Raw genomic sequence first — 9,540 nt, forward strand, 5'->3', positions numbered from 1 at the left:
AATATATCATGGAATATATATTATGGAATGTCAATACCTTATCATGAATTAAAACATTCTGTTTCATCCTTCCTGTATACTGTTGCATTCTTTCTGGCCGAAAAGTTTCCAAGATTACAAAGTAGATCTAGAGTCTTTCCCTTAAACACTGTTGTATGTTCTCACCTCTGGGCATGTGCATTCAGTATATACCAGTTGCATGAAATGTTCAGTTTTTAGGTCAACCCATCTACTTTCATTATGCTTCTTTTAAAATATCTCCTAGGAGGGCAGGCTGTCAATGATCCACACAAAATACTATCCTCAGCCCCATCAGAATTAGTTCTTTCATCCTGCTTTATTTTCTTCACGATATTTACTTAGTACTAGATATATATGAACATAATGTGGAAATTATTTTGAAAACATATATTGGGATGAAAGATTTATGTCTAGCACAGAATAATTTTTCACAACTTCCAGAGTTATCTAGATTTTTACTCTAAATACTGTCTAATATCTGATTTAAAGAATGATTAAGAAAGCATTAAGTAAGCTGGGCATTGGTGGTGCATGCCTTTAATCCCAGCACTCGGGAGGCAGAGGCAGGCGGATCTCTGTGAGTTCAAGGCCAGCTTGGTCTCCAGAGCGAGTGCCAGGATAGGCTCCAAAGCTACACAAAGAAACCCTATCTCGGAAAAACCAAAAAAAAAATGATGAAAAAGAAAGAAAGCATTAAGTATAATAAAGTTTGGGGCCTATTGACTTTTAAACCATGCAAAATCTGCAAGGTAATCTCATAAGGAAGAATGAGGTCTCAGCAATCTAAGGCCAAACATCACCTTTTGACACTACCTTGTGTCACTTTGCTAAGGTCATGTATATATGAAATTAAATTTTCTTTGACATAACAAAAAGTGAGTCCTGCTAAAATCATTAGGAAATATTGATTTAAACAAATCTGATAGTTCAGGCTTTCTGAGACACATGCATAGCCAGCCAAGAACAACTGGCTGACTTGTGATGAGTTACCGAGGTTGTTTTGTTTGTGTTTGATTCTTGGTCAAATAAATTCCATACTGTGTAAATGGCCAGGGAATATATTGAACATGTTTGAGTAAGCATTCTAATCCCAACAATATTACCTTGTAACATTTAGCATTCACCCTTCAAATTAATATCTCTGCTAAATTAAACCTGACATAATTCAAAACTCAGGTCAATCTGCTTTCAATTTCAATACCATTTATCACTCTTATGCTACTCATTATTCTTGGGACAGAAGAAGCTTAAATGCATTAACTTTGTTAAACAAAATCTGATTTTATGAGCCAACTGTCTTTATAACAGCAAATTCTTTCAAATGTGCTATGTTATTTCATGTATTACCATCAAAAACATTTATAGAGGATTCTTTGACTTTATTTTTCAGAATATGTTTAAATTCTTCTAATTATTCATCTTTTACTTATCAATCAACATTTTTTCTTAGTCAGCCAAAAAATACCAACTACCAAAATGAAACTGTTATAAAGCCCTCAAAATTAGTATTTTACATAATCACGCTATTACCTTTGCACAGAAATTTGGCATATTATACATTGGCAATGAAAATGACACAGGAAACTCATTCAGTTATACTAAGGAGGAAGCTTCATCTCATGAAGGGAAACAAGCAGGAAGAGAAGCAAATATGTCACAACACAAAACTTCATCTAAGTCTCATTGCCAATGGCAAGCTCCCTTTTGTACCTTACACTGTCTGCATCTATCACCCATGAGACCATCAATATTGGGCATATCTTACCATCCCCTGTGTTCCTATGTATATTGCTCTAATATATCTTTGTACAAATTCTGTCCATAATCATTGAAATGTGTGTTCTGTTTCCCCTCAGTTATTGTTTATTTCTTCTTTTGTATTATTCCAAGCCATTTAGCCCTCACAGACTAATAAAAGTATTTGGGGGAACAATACCTCCAATAATATATGGCCAAATATGCATGATTACATTTTGTAGAGAGCAATTAAGGATTGTGAAACAGCCTAGATTAATTTGGAGGCATTGTACCAAAATTGACTGACAAAAAATGAGAATTTTTTACCATGCCCTGTCTCCTTACTACAGCTGAGCTTAATTTCCATGCCCTTAACATTACCAAAATACCACAAAAATGAATATAGTCTTGTGGCCTTCCCACACGATGAGAGACAAGCACTTGGACATAGTAATTGTGTGTTATACTGTTAACTAACAGTTATTCCCAGAAAATAGGAAACATACAAAAAGAATTTTACTTATAGAGATATCCTGTGGCAATTGTGATCATTATCTTTTTTTTTTTTTTTTTTTTTTTGGTTTTTTGAGACAGGATTTCTCTGTGTAGCTTTGGAGCCTATCCTGGCACTCACTCTGGAGACCAGGCTGGCCTTGAACTCACAGAGATTTGCCTCCCAAGTACTGGGATTAAAGGCTTGCGCCACCAATGCCAGGCTTGTGATCATTATCTTAGCAATAAAGAAATACTTAGCAATAAGGAAGAAAAGAAAATCACATTTTTGTATGGAAATGTATCGAAAAGAAATACAAGAACTTAAAATATACTCTATCTTCCTTTCAGGGGTTTACAATATCTTGAGGAAAGCTTTAACCCAGTAAAGTGAAATAGGAGTTAGAGTCATTCTTCAAAACTCGTTTTTGATGAGTGAAGTTTTATGATAGGACAAGAGTTTGAACTCAAATCTAATGAAATAAAAGACTGAACATGGCAAGATATTTGAGTAAGTTAATGGCAAAATGCTAGAGGCTGTCAAGGGAGACAAAAATTGTGAGGATATGATAGTCATTGCTGATATGTGCTTGTCAATGAACACAAAGTTTGGGCGGAATACACGCTATCATGTTGATGATTACATTTTAAAGAAATAACTCAAATTTCTAGATTAGAAAACTGTCAAGAAGTTGAGAAATGATATACAACTTTGAGGGCAAAAAAAATCATTTTCAAGTTTTTCAAAGTAAATGCTCTAAGAAGAGGGAAGCAAGATCATGAATCTTGGCAAAAACCTTTATATCCATTGGAGAAACTAAGATGACCATTAAGATATCTTTCCTCCAGGATTATGACAATATTTGGTAACTGATTTTTGAAAACATTATAGGTATGATTAAAATATAAAGTGCAAAATAAGACTTTATTTTACAGGTTATAATCTCAATAAAATATTATTTGTTTCAAACTACTTAAGATTTTCACTCATATCGCTACTTCTCCCTTATTTAATTTACTTTTACTTGCAAATAAGAATATGGAATGGGTATACACCCATCAGAGAATTGTCACAAATTGAACACATTTGTGTAATTTCTAGAAATAAATTACCACAGCCCCACTCCCTAGACCCCTACTGTAGCCTTTAGTCCCTATCACTACCTCCTTTATAGCAAACATCCTTAGAGAACTTACCAAGTACAGCAAAAAAGAACTCTGGGTTATGTCCTCAGTACTTGAGAGTGTTAGGGTGTGTCACTGTGGAATAACTAATCCTCAATGGGCCTGACAGCAGACCTAGACTGATATTAAGAGCATACAAAGTAGATATTTCCTGACAGACACCCTGAGTCTTCCAAAAGGCCTTGAGAATAGAAGCCAACTTTGGCAAGATATGATGTGGATAAGGTAACTATGCAAAATGTTGCCCATAGTTAAAGTACATTTCTGCTTTAAGATAGAACTCATAACACATCTTATGCTTAATATTGAATTGTTTACATATCTGAGCTATCATAAGCATTTTACCATATAATTCTTTATCAAGTTCCAGAGTTTCAGTGCTTTAAACACTATGGACACAAAATAGTCATTATTTAGAGTAGTTGACCAGCTTCAAAGCAAGCAACATCATGTAACATTTGCCAGGAGGTGGTGGCACATGCCTTTAATACCAGAACTTTGGAGGGAGAGGCAGGTGGATCTCTGAGTTCGAGGCCAGCCTGGACTACAGAGCAAGTTTTAGGGCAGGCTCCAAAGCTACAGAGAAACCCTGTCTTGAAAAAAACAACAACATGTAACATTTGGCTTCACATTAGTGAGCCTGACCATCAATTGCTAGTTAGTGCTGTCTTCTCACTTAAGGTTTACTGAGTAGCTTCTTGCTCATTTTGTACAAGATTGTCTTTTTAATTGATTTCAAATAGTTCATATTTGCCACAAATGCAGACTTTTTCTGCTAATAAATATTGAAGCTATATTTCACACTTTATGGCTTGCAGGATAACCATCCCCTTCATGATTGTGCTTCATTCTAATAAATCTTATCACGTGTGAAAACATGAAGATAATCTACCTTATCTTTTAGACGCATATTTTGTTCATTTTTTTAAAAAAAATTCTATAAGATGCCAAAAATTATTTGTATAGTTGGATTTTCATGCACATATCTACCTACCATCTATCAATCCAAATATTTCCAATTAACCCAGATCCATATACTGAAAAATCCAGACAATAACAAAACCAAAAAAATAAAACAATCCAGTCCTCCATGTTTCATCACAAATCAAGAGTCCCAATATCAGAAGGGCATCTGCTTCTGGACTCAATTCTCTTTCTTTGATCACTAGGCCTATTACATGAGGCTATTCTAGATACTCTAAAATAATCATCATTTTAAGTTTAATGTTCAATATAGTATGCTTTTCCTCTTTATTGTTTTAAGGTCAACTGGTCTGTTCTTTGCCTTTATATTTCTGAGATATATTCCAGATTATTTTATCAATTTCCAAACACATGTAAATACAAATCTTTTCAGATAGTAAATGGGATAACACTTAATATGTAGATCACTTTGGGTAACAATAGTGTCTGTAAATAAAGAAAGTTCTACTCATGAGATAGGAGATCAGCACTTCCATGTTTAATTTCAACACATAAATTTCAGTTCTACTCCTCTAAATCTAATTTAACTTCTGTGATCTAGACAAGATCGGGAACCATTAAGTGACAGAAATTATACTTTGTAATATAAGGATGATCTTAGATCCTTACTTATGGGCATGATAAAACTTACCTGTTTTTATTTGCATAAGCAACTCTCTTTGTTCTCAGATGAGCACCTTCTGGGGAAGTGCAGTGAATATCTAGTGGGATGTGATTGGAAGCAGACTACAGGCAGCACTGAGCATCTCCACACTCAGTGGCACAGAATTCTAAAGAGTTCATGTTCTTTGAGAATCATGAGTTTTCTTTGCCTAACACTGTTTACTATGTATTTATCAAGTTATTTATTTTAGCTTTTCTCTATGGAACTTCTGGTTTGGGGTGAAGCTGTTATCACCACAGATTTTTCAGATAGTTTATAGCAAGGATTCGATGTCATCTCAAGTCACCTTGGATTACCACCAAGGGTTAATCCAAGGTCACAGGGCATCCAAGACTGGGAATGTGTCAGAAAGTGAAAGCACTTGGAATAAATCTTTTTTGTGTTTAATAGGTACTGAAAGTTGCTTATTTTCCAGAATTTGAAGGCAAGAAAAAATTAACCCATATGAATCTCAATTGGAAATGTAAGTTAAAATATTTTATGATATCCCAACAGATCAACATATCTAGGCACACACATCCCAGCCACACAGACACCCAGTGTTTCATAGAATAAGCTATTTGGATATCTGCCACATGAATGAAACATAACACAATAGATTATCTTTCCTTGTTTGCTGAATTACATTGTTCTAGTGATTTGCCATTGACCTTCAGAAAGCCCTGTGCCCTTTTCAGCTAAAATGATACAAATTGCATGGTGCTGAAAAGTAATTTTAGAATACTGTCAACTCATAAAAAGGTACATAGCAGTAACATAGGGTTTAAAAACCTGGCTATGGTGGTGATTTTCAATAGAATAACCCTCAGGGAAAATTAGCAAATCTGGTCTATTTATTCCAGGCAATAAATCATGACCTAGTCAAATTAAGGCATATTGAAACTTGGTTGCTTAATGGATAATCCATTGATCTTTCAGTCCTTGTGGATCCTTTTCAGTATTCACATTTATATGCCAGACAGCATGTCACACATCAGGCAAAATTTATATTCTAGACAGAAGTGTGTTAGTAAAAGAGAACATCAGGGGCATGACAGCTATTCCCCCTCCCAAATTGGTATTTATTCATTGCTTCCAACACCCTGGGAAAACTGAGAAGAAAGCAGAAGGGTATACTTGACTGCATAGCTCCCGAAAAATTACTTTTCCTTTTGCTAGCTCTCACATTAAAGCAAAGATTGGAGAGCTTACCGAAGTCCCAGTGTGGAGCCCATTAGGTGTCCGAATCAAGTGGGAACGCCTCAGTTTGCAAGACTAGCCTATTTCAAAAAGTCAGTCTGCATTAGCAACTGTTAGGTAGCCAGCACAATTCGGCTTCTATTATCAAAGATATCACAGTATATGCCAATTGTCAGAAAAAACTGAAGCATTGTTTCTTTGGATTTCTCTTAACAAGAGGCAAGAAATAGAGGGAATTAATGTCTCAAGCTGTGCCATGATAAAATACACCTTAAGGTAAGGAGATTCTAAACTGTTGTATAACAAAAACAACTTGTATGTCAAGAGGTTGATTCTGCATGTTTGTTTTCTTATCTATGATATTCTCTTCCTCAGTAACACAACATAATTGCCCCCATGGCCTCATGGTCAGTTAAACTGGTGAAGAACATAACCAGGTCTAATTTATCAATCAATCAATCCAGAAGAATTAACGATCTTACCCAGTAGGTTCCCACCTTAGGGGAAGTAACACACAATTGTTAAACTCTTCTGCACACTGTCCAAATCAATAAACCAATCAGCTGCCCCCTCATGCTATGAGTGTTGGCAGGTTAAATGATATTTGCACTATTTAGTCAACCAATTCAATTATCATTCAGTGGCATTCAGACCCACCTTGTTGCAGTATGTTCCATCTGTACAGTTGCATTCAGTCATAAATCCAAGGCAGGAAAAGAGGTTCAGCAAATCTAGAGATTAGTAGAGATGGAGTCATACTGCTAACAAAATACATACATACATACATACATACATTCATACATACATGTGTGCAGTCATCTGAGTGTGTGTGTGTGTGTGTGTGTGTGTGTGTGTGTGTGTGTGTGTGTTAAGTACTTGCTGCTCAAGCTAGCCGACCTCTGTTCAATTCCCCAAGGTCTATGGTGGAAGGAGAAAACAGATTCTAAAGTTGTCTACCAAACTCCACAAGTTCACTGAACTCACATACATACACACACACACACACACACACACACACACACACACACACACACTAATAATAATAATAATAATAATAATAATAATACATAACAATTTTAAATTAAAACAGAAAAGTAAAGCATAGGTTGTCCACTTGGGCACAACAGACAAGTGTTTTGCTGACATAGCTTTCCTATGACATATGTTGTTTCACATGAAGAGAACTTAAGAATATCTGTTTCAATCACCCTGAAAATGTAATCACTTCATTCTGCAGATCATAAAATCTTAGAAGACAGAAGGCTTAATTATGTAATAGAACAAGACATAGGAAGGGACTCACAGCTTTACAATAGAAGGTTATATATTACATATCGTATCATAAAGTTTTTAGTTCCAATTATTCTTCATTATAACAAAAATTCAAGATAATTGAGTTGTTAGAATCTTAAGTTCTTTCCTTAAAACTCTGATGGAGAGCTCACAGTATGGGATAGAGAGGGACATCAGTTTAGAGAATACTCATGGACTATCACATACCCAAGTACATGTGAGCATTATGGTGTACAAGACTAGCTTTTACAAGGCATAATGACAGATAAGGCAGTATCATATGCTATCTCACATTCTCACTCTATTCTAATCCATTTCAAAGAACCAACAAACACAAAAATTCCTCAGTACAGTGTACTATACTATATGGTCTAATAATACAGTAGATGAATAAGTAGAAAACAATAGAATAGGAATGGTCACTGATCAACATATTGCAAAGTTGAAGAAATACTTGGAAAAAAATGAAGACTAGAAGAACACCAGCCTTAGACCCTGTCATATCCACCACTGTAGAGTGAAGACACACAAGCTTGATTCATTTAGTAGAGTTTAGTATAAGGACTATTAATATGATTGTAGCATATGGGAGCTGCAATGTTGCAGTTCACAATCTAGACTACTGACAAAGGGATACTAGATCTCTTTTCTATTTCTGAAGTAGTTTGCAGAAAATAGGGATGTATAATTCTTGGGTTCTGTGTCAGTTGGCTCAGATTTATCTTTCCTTTTTCTGTTAATCATTTTCTTGATGGTAAGACACTAACCTGTGAAAACCACAAGAGCACAAGTGAACTTGAAATTGGACAATGTGTTTGGAGGATAGACTGAAGAACTTGAATCCCTGTTGTAAAATTGTTCCAGAACATGTCTTTCTGCTGCTGTATCTGACAGGCTGATGTGTTTATTCTTGTCATATACCTTCATATTGTCACCACTTTCACTATTTACAGGAAACATTACTCATCCCCTTTACAAAGGTAGGCAGTCATGAAGCGTGGGAAATATGAGTTGCCTTCCTTCCCTTGTAATGCTAAATAAATTTGTCCATGGTTCATGTGTGCGGCTAAATATTTTCATTATTCAGAAAAAATAGGGAAGTCATATGGAGCTGTAATACGTACTTAGATAACACAAAAAATCATCTATATTAGTTTGTGAGGAATGAATCAGTGCCTCAAAATAAGTCACTAGACACAGACTTCAGCACATGGTGATGGAATGTTACAATAGTTTTGTCCTAAATGTACAGAATACCCATATCTTAAACACTGAACTGCAGAGTAAGTAAGCACTTGAAGAAGCAACATACTTCCTAACAAATGTTAAGGGAAATAATTTATATTGGAAATTATTTAGGGGAGTCTTGGTTTTCTGTGGGAGAAACTAACATGGGATATGAAGAATTCACAAAGGAAAAAAGACCTTGACTGTCTACATTCTTTTGACCACTTTTCTCATTTTGGATAATGGTCAACTAGTGATGAAACTAGGCCTGATGAGACATTACAAAGTCTTAAATTTGTATTATCGAGAAAATAAGGACAATAAGAAAAGAACACCCAGATATATTTTTTTTATTTTTAGTTAATATTTCATCCTTTCTTTTTCATCTTAAAGTCATTGATATCATTTATCTGATAGAATGTATAGCCACGAAGAACAAGGATATGTGTATGCATTATAGGAGACAGAAGTACAGAAAGTATTCTTTGAATCAAAATAAATTTAAAATGAAACTTATGAAGGCCAAGACATTTCTTTATGACCAAGCAAAATGGGCAAGTTTTAAGAGTAAACACCATCACTGAAGTTTGCCTTTTATTGAAACCCAAATATCCTCATCCTAACTGTGAATTCTTTGGCTAACTATATTTGCCTAGGGTTAGACATATGAAAAATACTATTTTCTGCTACAAATGTGTAATAGAATTATAACAGAATACGTAATAAGAAAGATATTGGTATTTGGGGGGAAGATTACT

The sequence above is a fragment of the Cricetulus griseus genome, chromosome 6 (assembly GCF_003668045.3).
Source record: "Cricetulus griseus strain 17A/GY chromosome 6, alternate assembly CriGri-PICRH-1.0, whole genome shotgun sequence".
NCBI classification, from domain to species: Eukaryota; Metazoa; Chordata; class Mammalia; order Rodentia; family Cricetidae; genus Cricetulus; species Cricetulus griseus.